Genomic DNA, 16,299 nt, shown 5'->3' with positions numbered 1-16,299 from the left:
GAGATCAATAAAACACATTTAAAAGCACCTTGAAAGAGAATAAATAGAATTATTGGAAGAGGACATTCATGATTTTCACCTTTTTTTCAATGGGTATTTCCAAAGTAAGAGAGTTTGGTACAAAGATTTCCCAATAGATGACTGACTGCAAGGAACTTGAAGACATTGATGGTGCAGGTGCTAAATAAAGAGAAAAGGGCAACTTAAAGGTAGGGGAAGAAGACTTTATAAGTTACAGCATGAACAGAAGAAATCAGCCGACTTCAGCTGCAGACCTAGCTCTAAGAAAGAAAAACTGCTCTTTAATTGCATATAAAAAGCCATCATTAAATGCACACAGTCCCAGAAGATAATGAGTAAGTGCGCTTCGTATGTCAAGGACAATGATACAGTCGACAGCACAAACGATCGATGGTGTTCTTTGCTGAATGATTAAAGCATATTCTTTTCTTCTCTCTCTCTCTCTGTTTTATATTTTATCCAGAGAAGCAGAACCACTCAGAATAGGACTGACTTAAGAGTCCTTTCTTTCTTATTGTTTAAAAGGAGGCCCCATCTGTTAAAACGCAAACGTCACAGCAAGCGTGTCAAACATGTGCAGTGTGCAAAGAGAGGAGCCTCCACCTATAAGTTGGGGCTTTTGTCACATGACTCTAAGATGCAGCAAGGCACAGTTTTTAATTTCTTGTTATTTCATTATGAAATGAGAAAGAAAATCCTCATGAAATATACAAGTAATCAAGTTATACATCCAGATGGATGGGAATACTGATAGAAGCAAGAACAGCACACAGTAAACTGCTTTGAGGTGAGCAATATAAATCACTGGAAGGGGATGGAGAAGGAGCACAGGCGTGGCCACTTCACCAGGACTGAACTGAAATGGATGGAAATGTTTTCCTCATAAGTAAACCAGATGTGGCCACATCTGACTTTAGAATTAGCATTCATTTTTCTTGGCGATTTTTTTCAGCATGAATAAAAACCATGTCTTTACAATTCTGTGTTCTTTACTATAAGCTTTATTATAGCTTGTTAAAGGAACTTCAAGGTAAAGAGAACATTTTATATTATATTATGTTATATAAAAATTATATTATGTAAAATCAATTACATATATTACTGACTATGCAAACCTGAGAGCAAAGTACATAGAGACCTGCGAGCCACAAAACTAAAAACTATCATAATCATATGATCTCCTGATTTGGTTACATGGACAATCATAAAAGTGATCAAATATATTTAACTTCTGCTTTTTAAAGACTTTGGATTAAGGACAATTTAGTTGCACATTTCATTGTTAAATTCAAGGCAAAAAGGAAAATGACAATATAGCAGTAGAACTGTTTCCTATTAATTGTGTGTGACTCAAAAGATGGAAAGCACAACCTAAATTAGAGAGAGAGAGAGAGAGAGAGAGAGAGAGAGAGAGAGAGAGAGAGAGAGAGAAGTAATAAGTAGATGAAAGTCAAACAAAGAGAGAAATACAGTTTTGGTCACCATAGCTATATGTAGGATATGCATTTAACAACTGCAGCCATCTTTAAAAATGTTGGAAGAAAACCTTGTAAAGGCCATGGTTGAAATGGCAGTCAGTGACTTGAAGCTCTCATATTGATGCCAGTACTACTTTACTCATCCGTGATCATGTATGTTTACCCCATCCAATAGAAAATCATCAAAAAGCATGAAGTTAAAGTGCACTTTGAAGAAACACACTTTAGTAGGAAACAGAATCAAGGTGTGGATAATGAATATTTCACACACAGCTACTCAATAAATTTTCTGAAGGTTTAAAATAAAATCCAACCCAAAATGAAACACCAGATGTGGAATCTACAACAGTTATTTTGTGATTTGATCCATGGCTTGATCACTTACTGACTATTTGATTTCATGGTGAGTAGGATATTTATGAACCAACTTTTAGTGTTTGTAAGAAGTTAACTCTAATGTTACACTTTATAGATTCCAAAGTGAATGTTCCTTTGTGACTGATGTTTACCAGAAACCTATCTTGCAGTTTGACACATTATGTCAACTTAATATCAGCATGTAATAGTGATGTGCCTTACAGTGGCTGGCAGTTTGCTATTGCAATATGGCAGACTGATACCTTTTTTTGACATTGTCTTATTACATGCCTCGTTACAAGTGTGATTTGTCATTTTCTGTAAAGGCTGAACAAACACAACCCACTACAATTCAGACAAGCAACTGTGTAAGGACCACCCAAAGAAAAGAACGTGAACTGCAGTTGGAGGAGGCCTTTCTTCTGTGCCTTCTGGTAGACCCCAACAGTCCTCGCACTGAAATTTGCAAAATGTCAGGGCTTGAAAACCAAAAATCTTGAAACAAAGGAAAGAACACTCTTCTGTAAAATCCTGCATCATCTATGGTTCTAGAGAAAAAGAAAGCAATAAGGAAAAGGGAACATCACAGAGCCTGACTAATACAGATGCAGATGCTGGCAGCTGACCATTGGACTGAGAACGGGGTCCACAATGGAGTAGTTAGAGAAAGGACTGAATGAGCTAAGTGGTTTGCATTCCCATAGGAAGGACAACAGTCAACCAACCAGACACCCCAGAGCTCCCAGGTAATAAACCACCAACCAAAGAGTACACATGGAACGACTGATGGCTCCAGCTGCATATGTAGCAGAGGATGGCCTGTCTGGCATCAAGGGGAGGAGAGGCCCTTAGTCCTGTGAAGGCTTGATGCTCCAGTGTAGGGGAATGCCAGGGCGGAGAGGTAGGAGGGAATCGGTGGTTGGGGGAGCACCTTCATAGAAGCAGGGGAATGGGGATGGGATAGGGGGTTTCTGGAAGGGAAACCAGGAAAGGGAATACCATTTGAAATGTAAATAAAGAAATTAACCAATAAAAGAAAAATATCACTCATTTAAACAAAGTGTATTTGGGAAACTAAGAAAACAAAGAAGATAAATTAAAATCTTGCTATTTCAAAAAAAAAAGAAAGAAAGAAAGGAAAGACTGAAAAGAAGCAGGGTGAAATGGGACACACTTGCAAAAGTAACTAGGCTACTTGTTTTACACTTACTTTGTACTTAAACACACCTACACATTTAAGTTGCATGGCAGAAAGTTATGCCTCAATGTCTACAGAAGTCCTTTCAATAAAAATTGTCAGTAATAAATCTTCATGTCAGTTTGATTGGCAGCCTTATCTTGTTAGTACCACACAAGATAGTCTTGTTATCAGTGACATCTTGTGTTTAATAAAGTTTAGGGTACTAGGTAGACAAGATGGCTCATGCTTGTAGGCACAGTCTCCAGGAGGCAGAGGCAGAAAGCTCACTCAGAGTTTGATGTCAGTCTAGGCTGCAGAGGTGTACTCTGTCTCATATGAACAACGAAAGAGCTATTTTGAAGAGTGGAAGAGATTATAAGGAAGACAAATGCGATTTACAGGAGTCGAAAACAATGAATGTATTTCAGATGGCTGTGTGAACAGAAATTGTTAAAATTTGGTTAAAAAAATGAAAGACAGATAAGAGCTCTTAACTTCGGGCACACCCATGCAGAAACACTCAAGGATACAGTTTCTTCCCCGTCCTTCACTTGCTGTAGTGTGCCTGATGCCACAGTCAGTGCTTAGTATCATATGTGCTTAGTGCGTGCAAAACGAATAAGACCAGGCAGCAGGTCCTTTTAGTTTGTTTTCATGACATCCAAGTGAAATGTACATTCCTGTTCTTATGTTAAGTGTTTATAAAATACATTTGAATACTAGTATTTACTTATTTTTCAGTATAGTTTAGTTTTAGAGTAACTTAAAAAAATCAGTGAAATTTTGTTGAAAGTAAATGCCATTGGTAATACATTTGATGAATAATATGTAGCATTTATTATTATTATTGGTTATTTTATTTATTTACATTTCAACTGTTATTCCCTTCCGAGTTTCCATCTGCAAACCCCCCCCCTGAACATTTAGAAGGAGGGGGAGGGGATGTTTGCCCGAAACCGGAAAGGGAATAACACTGGAAATGTATATAAGAAATACTCAAGTTAATAAAAAAAAAAAAAAGAAAGAAAGAAAAAAAATAGTAATCATAAATGTTTAAGTTCTCACATAATTTTTCTGAAATCTAAACTTCATTTATCATTATTACATTTACATGTATATTTTCATTTTCAGTCCACTTTGAAGGATTTAATTAAAATATTATTATAAAGAACTTTCTGAATTATAATTAAGAATTTCACAATTTGTATGTGTCACATGTGTTGTTTTCTTTAATTTTGCTTCTGTCAGAGTTTAAATTCTTTGTTGTTAAGCCTGCTAAATTCTTTCAATTTAAAAGTTCTCTAAATTGCTCTTTCTCCATTTAAAGACTAGGAAGACACTAAATATTTTACTTCAAAGAAGACTTATCACCAAGTCTTTGAACTATGCCTTGTAGTAGGAACTGATATTATTTGGATAAAATAGATACATATTTTTATTAGTACATATACCTAAATGGACTTTTACCACAATGGCTATACACAGCTCATAGGTTAAAAATAACACAAGTCTTAGCTTTATCAATATGCAGAAAAATAACCCTGAGAGAACATTCTATCAGTATATTTTTTGGAACCAAGTTTAGGAAGGATGTTAAAGATAACACACTCTAAATTTTCAATTCAGAAAATAAAATTTACATTCATAGTACATTGCTAACACACCCATAGTAAATGAGTGACAAAGAAAGCATGAAGATTTATTCAATGCAATCTTCATATGATACGAGTAACCTCTCAGCAAACGTGGAGCCAGCTAACCAGGAGCCTTGTACATTTTGATGCTAAATTGATGGCTAAGTGGGTATCCTGGAGTGTGTGATGGACTGGGTACTTTTGACCTAACTTAATAGAGCTTCAACGGTAATGTACTGAGCTGTTTGTTCAGATTCTCCTTTGTCTCCCTGCTGTGCCTTCAGAGAGACTGATGTTTCTCTTTCTTGTAAAGAGAGGTTAGCTCTTGAATGAGGGACTTCTGACCCACTCGCATAAAGCCAGATCATACTTTTATGACACCTTAAGAGGAGAAGGGTACTGGAAGGCCAGGAAACCCTCCCTGCTATTGCTGATGTACAAAATGGCAAGGTGCTGTATTGAGGAGTAGTGTGAACTAAACTCCACATGTGATTGCTTATTCAACTTTATATTTTTTATAAATATTTCTGCCATTTTGTTTCTTGAAGTCTTATCAGAAATTTGTTATCTCTTGAAATATTTTCTCTATACCTTTTAAGTCTTTGAACACTTTTCTGCTGTCATCTAATTCTATCTTTCTCCATTCTTCATTCATGTTCCTTGTTCATGTACTCATCATGGGGATGCTTCTTGGCATCTGATAGGTGCTTTGTAAATTATAATGAGAAACAAGGGTCTGAATGGAGTTTACATTCAAGTAGTTAAGCTTTCCATGTATAACACACATAGCTCTTATTTCTTTTTTATCAACATTTAAAAAATTATTTACATTGGTGTTTGTCTGCCTTAAAATAATATGATAATGATACAAGTCCCCAGTTTAACTGGAGACAAGCACCATGGCGATTATTCACCTAGATGCATTTCCCATCAAAACAAACATATTTCCCCAAGTAAGATCTCTTGAAATGTCACAACAAAATGAGCTTAAAAATGTAAATAGTAGCATTAAAGGGCTGCCTAAGTACACTTGAGACAATATTCGAAGTTTGCTTAAGAGAAGAAGCCAGGGTGGGGAGGCAGGAGTGGGTGAGTGGGTAAATGGGTTGGAGAGCACCCTCACAGAAGCAGGAGGAGGGAGGATGGGATAGAGGGTTTCTGAAAAAGGTGATAACATTTGAAACGCAAATAAATAAAATATCTAACTAAAAACAAGAAAATTATAAAGGAGAGAAGAATTTGAGACCAGAATTGATAATTGGAATTGATAATTCCAAGGATGTTTCTAGATTGCAAGAATATGCAGATTACAATTTAGTAAGCTACTCCGTAACATAATTAGCCTCTAAATCTTTAAGTAATTTTTTAGATGTTAGGACTATTCTTTAGGGGATTTATCAATTACAGGACGTGGAAGGTCTCCTATTTTATAATTGATCTTCTCTGCTTGTTTACACAGCACTGGGCAGAGCATGGAAGTACATATTTTAGTTACTAAAAATTAAAGTGAAAACAACTGAGAAATTATGAAATATGATTCACGTCTTTAGTGGTGTGCAGACAATTAGCAGACTAGTTATGTTAGGAGTGCAATTTGTCACTCTGTATTCCTACCAGGGTGGCAATTACACATGGATGGACTTGCTCAGCTTGCCCTGCATTCTCTCTTTCTACTTACAGTATCCAGAGCAAAATTTACAAGTCGTTAGTTTAGAATGAATCAGAACAACAGAGCTCTTGGATGAGAATTTGGAGGCCTGCAGTCTGTGAAGAGGGAAAGGGAGAGCAGTTAACTGTAACTGGCAGTTCCTTGATGTAGTCTGTAGCCATTTGTAATAAGAAGCTTCCTGGGAAATAAAGGGAAGGTCTCCCATTTCCCAGCATGTACACAGAATACTCATGTGATTTACTTCCATTTCTATGGTAATGCTGTAAAATAGAGAGGATCCTGCTTAGCATTCCTCCAAAGGACATTTTTCATTTCTTGAACCATTAACTTGGTTAAATTTCTTATGATGTGAGGTCAGTTTTCCCTCTGTAAGGCTGAATGTGCAGAGGGCTTGAATAACTTCTGCCCCTCTGTGCGTTATACTTTATGTTTCAAGTGTCAAAACAGGTTGGCTCATCTTGAAACCATTTAAGTTCCATTTGTGGCAAAGAACAATCTGTAAGAACTCATAATTGTGCTTTTAGCACATTTCTAAACCTAACTATGATCGCAGGTTGATCACTCCAAGATTCATTTCTCTGTATTCTTTCAGGAAGATGGTAGTGACCAATTACCAATATCCTTTTTATCCTTATAAAAGATAGGTACTTTAACTGATGCATACATTTTGATTAGCAATTAGTCACTGAGAATTTACACACAAAACACGATGATAAACACCACAGATGCAATAGCAACTTCAAATTAGAGATAGATTGGGTGGGACAGAAATATATACAAGCATATAGAATGCCTGGGCAGCATAAAGAGTGGTTGAGATCTGGACCTAGAACCCCTACTACACATTTACACTTGTAAATGGGTACCTTGGTCTTCATGTGGGTCCTTTAACAAGTGAAGCAGGGTCTGTCTTAGTCTCTGTTCTCTGCCACTGGATCTCCTTCCCCCTCCAGGACTGCATAGTTGGGCCTCAGCGAGAGAGGATATGTCTAGTTCTGCTGGAATTAGATGACCCAGGGTAGGGTTGTACCTAAGGAAGGGGCTCCCCTTCTCAGAGGAGAATGGGAAGAGGCAATAAGGGAAGGGATTTGTAATGGTGGAACTGGCAGGTGATGTGATTGGCATGTAAAGCGAAAAACAATACATTATTGGAAGAAAAAAGAAAGATTGGCCTGCAGAGTTAAATTCATGCCACAGTGTCAAGACGAGAAACCCGGACTTAATGTATCATGCTTATTACTGTGAGGGACTGTTAATGAAAGCAGGAACTTTCCATGATTAGATTTAAATTTTAGAAAGATTACTTTTGACTACCATGGGGAAAATAAATTACGGGAAGCTGGAAATATGAGAGCAGTTAGGAAGCTGTTGTAGTTCAAGCCAATATGATAATGTTGATAGTAGAGGGAGGCTCATGAGAAAAGGGGGAGAAGAATCTAATATTCTTAGAAAAATAATGTTAAATAGACAGAATGAGGAATAAGTATCCCAAAAAGATGAGAAGAGGCTGCAGCAGAGGTGGAAGCCATATCTTGGCAGGGCTCAGGGGAAAGGAGACAACCAGAATGGGTCTGTTTTACTTGTGTATCTGGGAGGAAAAATGCTTTGCCGTTTGTGTCCCATAAAATGTCTCGCTTAAAAGAAATGGTATAGTGTTATAGTAGCAGTAAAGTCCCATTAAGAAAAAATTATTCCCTTCAGATCAATAGAATGGGATGTCTGGCCTCAGTGGAGACTAAATATTCCAGTTGACTAAGTCAGTCAACTGACTGAGTTCTCTGGATGTCCATTCATACTGCAGGAAGCTGGACTCACGATGAAGTGATTGAAGGAATAATTATCCTCTTAATGAGGTGACAGGCTTTTCATATCCCATAATCCCTGCCCCTCCTGCAGTCTCTCTAGTGCTGCGATGAGATTCTTTTGGTTTTGTCCATCTCTCTGAGTCTTGACACAAAAAGGTGCTACATTTACCTTCTCCTCTCTCCAAGCTGGCCAGAGTCAAGCATGCCTGCTCTGGTACCTTGAGCTCCCTTACTTTTTCTCTTAAACTCCCCTTCCCATGTGGCTGCCTGTCCACCCTGCTACTCACCTCTGCTCCAAAAGGCAACAGTAGTGCCTTTTCTTTCTTTTCTCCATATTCCTCCTTTGGGTAACTGTCAGGATTTTCAACCTACCTACCCTGACGTTTTTCTTTTAGAGTCTAATAAAAAATTCCTCAAGCTTTCTTATGAGCCTGTTCTTAAATTCTGTTAATGTGAGACTAACCCTCACACACATATATACAAAATAGATTCCAAATACCAATACTGTAACAATTTTGCTGACCCAGATTTCTAGTAGGAAGAGAACTTAACATGTTATCCTCTTACTTGGTTGACTGTGAATAGTGTGACAGTTACTTTGTGGGGAGGGGGGGATAGTGGAAAAAAATCTTCATATGAGATTAACACTGATTTTGTGGGTTTGTTCCCATTCTGGCAAACGTCAGAAATCCTAGAGCTATGAAGAGGAAAGGACAGACATACAGACACACAGAAAAGCTATGATTCGATAGTCTGTGCTCTTTTTTGGAGAGGCCTTAGTACAGTGTGTTCATTATACAGGGAAGAAGGTTCGGAACATACAGATAAACACAAAGGCAGGTATGCTGTATAGTTTTATGTCAACCTAACACAAGCTACAATCATCTGGCAGGAGGGAACCTCAGTTGAGAAAAGACTATGTAAGATCTGACTGCAGGACGTATTCTTAATTAGTGATTGATAGGGACGGCACAGACCTTTTTGGTTATCCCTGGACTGGTGGTCCTGAATTCTACAAGAAAACAGGATGAGCAAGCCATGAGGAGCAAGCCAGTAGTAGCACCATCCCCAATGGCCTCTGGATCAGCTCTTGCCGCCAGGTTCCTGCTGGTTGAATTCCTGTCCTGACTTTCTTTGATGATGAATGGTAATATGGAAACTTACAGTGAATAAATTGGTCATGATCTTGCATCACACCAATAGAAACCCTAACTAAGACAGCAGGGTTATTGTATACAGTGGGACAGGAAGCAAGTTTAGCACTCTCTGTTGGGCAATATCTTCAAGCTATAAACATCTGAGGGGAGAAAGCCAGAGGGCATGTTTAATGCACACACTGTCAACATTTCCCTTTGGACCAAAAGATATTTTGGCCCCCTTTCTGAAACACACTGTCTTAGTCAGTGTTGTATTTGCTGTGAAGGGATGCCATGACCATGGCAACTCTTATCAAATCACTTAATTGGGACTTGATTACATTCAGAGGTTTTGTCTATTATCATAACTGAAAGTATGGTGACACATAGGCAGGCATGATACTGGAGAAGTAGCTGAGAGTTTTATATCTGAATCCAGAGGCAGCAGGAACGGAATGAAGAACTGGGACTGGCTTAGACTTCTGAAACTCCAACGGTCCCCACCAGGGATTTACTTCCTCCAACAGGGTCACATCACTGACTCCAAGAAGGTTAGAAGTCTTAGTGCCACTTTCTAATGATCAAGCATTCAAGTCTACAAGCCTATTCTTATCCAAATCACCACAATGACAACAAAGGAAGGCTTTGTTGTTACTCTGATGAGGCTGAAACACTGCAGATCTTGACATAGCTGTGTCTCTATCAGCAATGCACATTCATTAGTATTTCTTACACTCCTTACAGATTTTCTGACTCTAGTAGTGAGGCTTATTAACAACAGTGAGACTAAGCTTTAACAGTCTAGCACAATCTGTTTAAGTTGGAGGCCACTAAATCCCAGCAGTTGTTTTTACCAGATGCCAAACAGATAATAACAGTGCATTTTTATGCAAGTCAGAAGAGCAAGTCAAACTTCTGCTTTCCCAAATGGCCACTTAAAAGAACAGTGATAGAGTACAGAAAGGGCTATGTTTCGTGCAACCCTGTATTTCAAAGAACATTTTAAGAATCATTTTATTTCTGTTCACAGCATCCTATCAGTTTTTAAAAGAATGCTATTTTTTGTTGTTGTTGTTCATTTGCTGTAACAGAACACCATAGTCTGGGTAACCTAAACATGTCTGAGGTAAGGGTCTCAGCAGGTCAGATTCTTGGTGATGACTGTCATTTTTGTCTGTAAGAGATCTTGTATGTGTCATCAAACAACAGGGATAAGAAACTTGTGTTCCTTCCTTCTGTAAGGACGTTGAGCTCTCCATAATGATCCCCTCATCCTAGCCTTACCTAAACCTAATCCCTCACACAGACTCCACCTCCTAATACCTCCTCATTAGATGGTGGTTTGGAAGGACAGACACAATATTCACTATGCCATAAATGTCTTACCACAGTCCAAGCAAGTCAGTATTTTCAATGTCTTTAGTTAGCCAATAAGAGACTAGAACCCCTGAAGTTTTCTATTAAAGCAAAAATGGTCACAAGCATGGGCCTTTGAGTCCTCTAGTGATTCATCATTTAGCTTTTCCAGTAGCTTAAAATAGTGCCTGTCTTTTTGGCCAAGACTCCTATCAACAAATACACAAATGGGATGGCTCTTATCCCTTTCAAAGGCTTGAAAGTAACTTCTCAGAATTCTTATGACTCCACAAAGCTTATTTTAATTAATTGGCTAATGTCTCCTATTTAGATGAATTGAGTCTCCTATGAAGATGATAAAAGAAATTTAACTTGCTATGTCAGTAAATATTTTTAAATGATTTATACTTATTGGACATGGTTCAAAGTTGTCTGAAAACATTTTTAAAATATATTTATACTACTGCTCCCTCCAGAGCTCCCAGGGACTAAAGCACCAACAATAGAGTACATATGGATGGAACCATGGCTCCAGTTGCATATGTAGCAGAGGATAGGATTGTCCTCTGTAGGACAATCAGTAGGAGGAGAAGCCCTTGGTCCTGTGAAGGTTCTTTCCCCCAGTGTAGGGGAATGCCAGGGTGGTGGTGGGGGGGAGCATACTCATAGAAGCAGGGGAAAGGGGACTAGAGGGAGAAACAGGAAAATCTGTTGAAATGTAAATACATAAAATATTCAATGATAAAGAAATAATATCAGGGGCATTGCAAAAATAAATCATAAAGTTCCTGTGTTCCCTTCATCCAGTTCTCCATGGTGTTAATATTTTATATAATATGATTAAGTACATAATCTTGGTACATACTTACATAGCACACATATCCAACTCAGAAAGTTGACATGTGTGTATTACACAAACTGAATCGTACTTCATTCACCTTTTCATACATGTCTTTCACAAACATCCTTTATCTGTTCCACAACCCAGTGAAGCCCTGGGGTCTCCTCAGTGTCTTCTAATCTGTGTCACTTCCATAGCCTTCCCTCAGTGTGACATTGTAAAAGAGTACAATACTCATAAGTGATTTTTATAAAATGTTCCTCAATTTTTTCTTTTCCCATGATTATGCTGATGTCATATGTCCTTGGCAGTAACACCACTGAAATCTTATTGTGCCCTTTTTGGTAACCCACATAAAAGGGCTCAAGCAGTTGCTGTCCTATTACTTGTTATCTTGACCTTTATTTCTAAGTTCAGCTAATGTCTGCCAGGTTTTCCCCACTACAAAGTCATTATTTTTGTGGTTAACTTAGAAGTATAGCTTAGAGGAAATGAACTTGAGAAGACACAAATAACATGTTTCTCTTGAAACATCCATTCATTCATTTTAACACTCATTGATAAAAGTTTCTGGAAAAAGTTTTATCCTCTGTGGTTTTGATCACATGGTGATTTTTTTGTATTCTGCACATTTCGTCTGAATCTATTATTGAAGTTAGGTGTGGAACATGTGGCCTTTTGCCAGTTGATACATTAAATGATTGATATTTATCAGTGTGGACTCAGGGGATGCTCATTGTATTCTGTGGGTTTTAATGTAAGCTATTGTCATTCAAACAATAAGCTCATGGGGATCTTTTTCAGATTAGCTCCTCCAACCTTCTGATATCCTTCATATATGCTTTAAAGTACTGTTGCATCGTTATACCAATGGACAGTGTATGCAATAGCATGTTCCCTGGTTCACTTCTGGAATTCAGCAATGTTTATAAAGATGACTGACTCTTTTTCTTTCAGGACACTTAGAAATAAAAATCTCCATGTAGGGGACATGCAATTAGTTGTAGACCTGTGTTCAAATCTTGGACCTATATGGATGCATGCTACCATTGTAAGGATATACATATAAGATCACCTAGTTATATTATCTGTTTCTTTCCTTCTATATCCAAATAGTAAACAAGTACAAATGCACAGTGATACCCTAGTCTACTTTCTGTAGCTGAACCCATCATGTAAATGGCTCTAACTGAGGACATTTGAAAATAAATATTTTAAACTGTTCAGCAATTTCACTAACGGAAGTGAAGAATATGATTTGCTCCCAAACTTGTCAGAAATCTCTCACCTTTGCTGCAATCTGATAATGAAAGGCAGGATAGCAATGAAGTTATTTTAGTAGTTGTGCACTGTTATAAAAACATCTTTATGTTTGTCCCATTTTTATGCATGATCATCTATTTTTTTACCCAGACTGCTACGCTTCTATTGTTACTCCATTAAACTCCCCACCATTCTGCATCTAGAACAATCAATTAAAAAGAAAAATTGACTTGTATTTCTCTTCTTTAAACTTTTCAATGGGTTCTGCCTCCATAAAAAATAAGTTTTAAGAACATAGAAAACAAGTCTGCCCCCTATAATCTGAACCTTTCCTCTCTATGAATTTCATGTTTTTATTTTCTTTCTGATTTTTTATGTTTTAATAGTATAGCATTGCTTAATATTATCTCCACACTTGTTAATAGCTATTTTTCATCCAGTTCTTTGATTTTCTGATATCATTGTGTCAGGTGCAGATGTGCATCTTCTTGACCCTTTTGGCTGAGTATTCCTTAGCTTTCTAGAATCTGTGTGGTGCCATGTAGCCACCAGGCTTTCTGTGTGTTTGTATATAGTACCTGGTCAGTTTAGTGAGTTCTCTCGTACTTTGAAGAGCTGCCTGCTCATTCTGTCAATATGTCCTCCTCACTTCTGACACCTGATGTCTGAAGCTACTGGAGTTTATTTTTTGAGTCCATTCCTTATTTAAGATTGTTTGATATAAGTCTCTCATTGGCAAGTGTGTGAACATCTTTTAGTTCTTACCAAACTACAGGGAACTAGATATTAGAGGACTTTATTGACGATGCTACCCAGAGAGTCACAACTGAGCTCAGGAGTCATGGTAACATATGTAATAGTCCTTTGATGAAGGAGGAAGTGGATGATGGGTTTAGAGAATAGATTAAGCAATCAGTGCAAAACTATTAGGTGCTTAGCATTATGCGTGGAGACTCCAAGGAAGAGAAGCTAACCTGCAGAGTGGCATAGCAAGCCTTTTGGGAGATCGCTGAAGAGCAAAACCAAGAAAATAGTGAAGGGCACAGAAAATACATAAGCTAATATTTATTTTAAAATACTATTGGGAATAAAAATGTTTATATATTGAATAGATATTTTTACTTTTGCTATATTACATATGCTAGCTTCTCTTTATGAGATGGAAAATTTCTCCTCATACCATTAAGAAATACTCAGAAAAGTAACAAGAAGACACTTTAGATATTGTTCGTGATGACGAATCTTGTCATTTTGTCATCACCAACTACACATTTGATAGGAAGCTAATATAAAAATATATTAAGAACACAAGAAACTATGTATCAAGAAAATAAATAATCTAATTTAAAAATGAGCTACGGAGAATTCTCAATAGAGGAATCTCAAGTGGCTGAGAAACACTTAAGGAAATGTTCAACATCCTTCACCATCAGGAAAATGCCAATCAAAACTGCTTTGAAATCTCATCTTTCATCTATTAGAGTAGCTAAAGTCAATCAAACAAGTGACAGCTCACTCTGGTGAGGAAGTAGAGTGAGGAGACATTCATCCATTGCTAGTGGGAGTGCAATTTTCTATAGCTACTATGGAAATCAGTGTGGCTGTCGTTTAGGAAGATGCCAATTGTTCTACCTTAAGATCCAGCTATAGCACTCATAGGCACATATCCTACTATATAGAGATTTAGTCGTTTGTTGCTGTTCTATTCATAATAGCCAGAAAGTGGAAACAACAATTGCCCTCATCAGAAGACTGGACAAAGAAAATCTACATTTAGACTTTTGGAGTATCACTCAGCCATTTAAAAAATTGTGTCATGAAATTTTCAAGCAAATGGATGAACTAGAAAAAATCATCCTGAATGAGGTATCCCACACTCATAAAGATGAGTATGGTATGAAATCATTTATATATGGATATTAGATGTTGTCAGTCATAATCAAGCTATAACCCATAGAATTCCAGAGAGTAGGTATAGAGTAATGTTGATGGAGCATATAGATAACTTTAGGTAAGGGAAATAAATAGATTGATATGGATGACTGTGTTGGGTTGCTGGAATGGAAGGATCAAGCGGGAGGGGAAGAGAAGAGGTTATGGTGGAAGGTAATATAGGGTAAGAAATCTAACATTAAGGTACATTTGAGGGTAAGTTTGGGAACCTAATATAGTTAACATAATAGAAATTTTCTAAAATTTGTACCTATTCAAAGATGAGCTAAGTGAAATTGCCAACTTGTGCAGAGATGTAAACCCAACTGGTGATCTCTTATCCCCACATGAAGCTTCCCAGTACTGCGGTTGGGTTATATCTAATTGAGTTGTTGACTAAAGGGGGGCCAATCAGAAGCCCAAGCAACCCAGGCTGTTGCCAAGTCAATAGTGTACTCTCCACAAATAGACATCAATGCTTCATTGCTGATGACAACAACTACACAATGCATAGAAAATGGAGATGTCAAGCCAATGCCTTCATAGAGCCTTTACACCTTCATACATTCCAGCATCTTTGGTACAAAATAATACTTTGCACACTATCAAAACAGCAACAGCAAGGTAGTCACATACCCTTTATCTACGATGGTGTACTACCTACAAGACACGCTAGTGCAAAGGTGGACAAAGCTGGTAGGAATAAGCAACCCTTATGACTTGACATAAGGCCCACTCCACAAGATGGAACCCCTATCTAATACTGCTTGGGTGACCAAGAACCTAATACCAAATTGCCTAGCCACATAGGTAAAAAACAAATAGTACTGGTCTGAAAAAAAAGGAAAGACAAAACAAAACAGTAGTGATAAAATGACTCCTAATAATATTCAGTTATACTCATAGATCAAGTGTCATGTTCAGCCATCATCAGGGAAGCTTCCACCTCCAACAGATGAAAACAAAAATAGAGACTGATGGTCAGTCAGACACTGGAAAGAGTGTGAGAGACTTTAGAACACTTAGCCCTGAAGGGATGTTTCCATCAAATCTCTCCCCTAAGGGCTCAGGGAAATCTACAGAAGAGGAGGAGAAATGATTTAGAGAGCCAGAGGGGCTCTCTAGATCAGAAGAAACAAAGCTCATACAAGCTCACAGACACTGAAGCAATATGTATGGGGCAGCCTGCATTGGTTTGCAATGAATTCTCTGATGTACACATGCGCACGCGCGCGCGCGCACACACACACACACACACATGTATATGCACACATAAAGACACACACACACACACACACATATACACAGATGCACACGCACTCACACACCACACTGACTTCTAGCTTATGTTTTTATGGGATTCCTGAATATGAAAACAACTGAGTTTTCTTTTCCTTCTGTTGGTTTGTCTTGTTCAATTTTGATGTTATAGGTTTTTTGTCTTATTATATTTACAAAATGAATGAATGAACAAATGAATAATTGTTAGCCTAGCCACTTTGGTATGTTAATATCTGAACTGACACCTATCCTTCTCCTCGGGAAAAGAAAAATCAGTTTTCTCTCTGATTGAGTGACAATGGGTATATTAGCCATTCCAGGACAGGCTTCATGTTTAAGAGTACTT

General features: G+C 37.7%; 1 long non-coding RNA gene across 1 annotated transcript; it reads left to right on the top strand.

The window, feature by feature from the left end:
• Positions 1 to 556: 556 nt before the first annotated feature.
• LOC116895477 lies at positions 557 to 14,529 on the top strand. The gene is made up of 3 exons (XR_004387280.1): positions 557 to 808; positions 1,675 to 1,902; positions 14,456 to 14,529. It is a non-coding gene; the product is annotated as an uncharacterized LOC116895477 (long non-coding RNA).
• Positions 14,530 to 16,299: the final 1,770 nt, after the last annotated feature.

This window comes from Rattus rattus, chromosome 3 (assembly GCF_011064425.1).
Source record: "Rattus rattus isolate New Zealand chromosome 3, Rrattus_CSIRO_v1, whole genome shotgun sequence".
NCBI classification, from domain to species: domain Eukaryota; kingdom Metazoa; phylum Chordata; class Mammalia; order Rodentia; family Muridae; genus Rattus; species Rattus rattus.
Note: the sequence above shows the minus strand (reverse complement) of the source record. Positions and strands in the feature narration are given on the sequence as shown.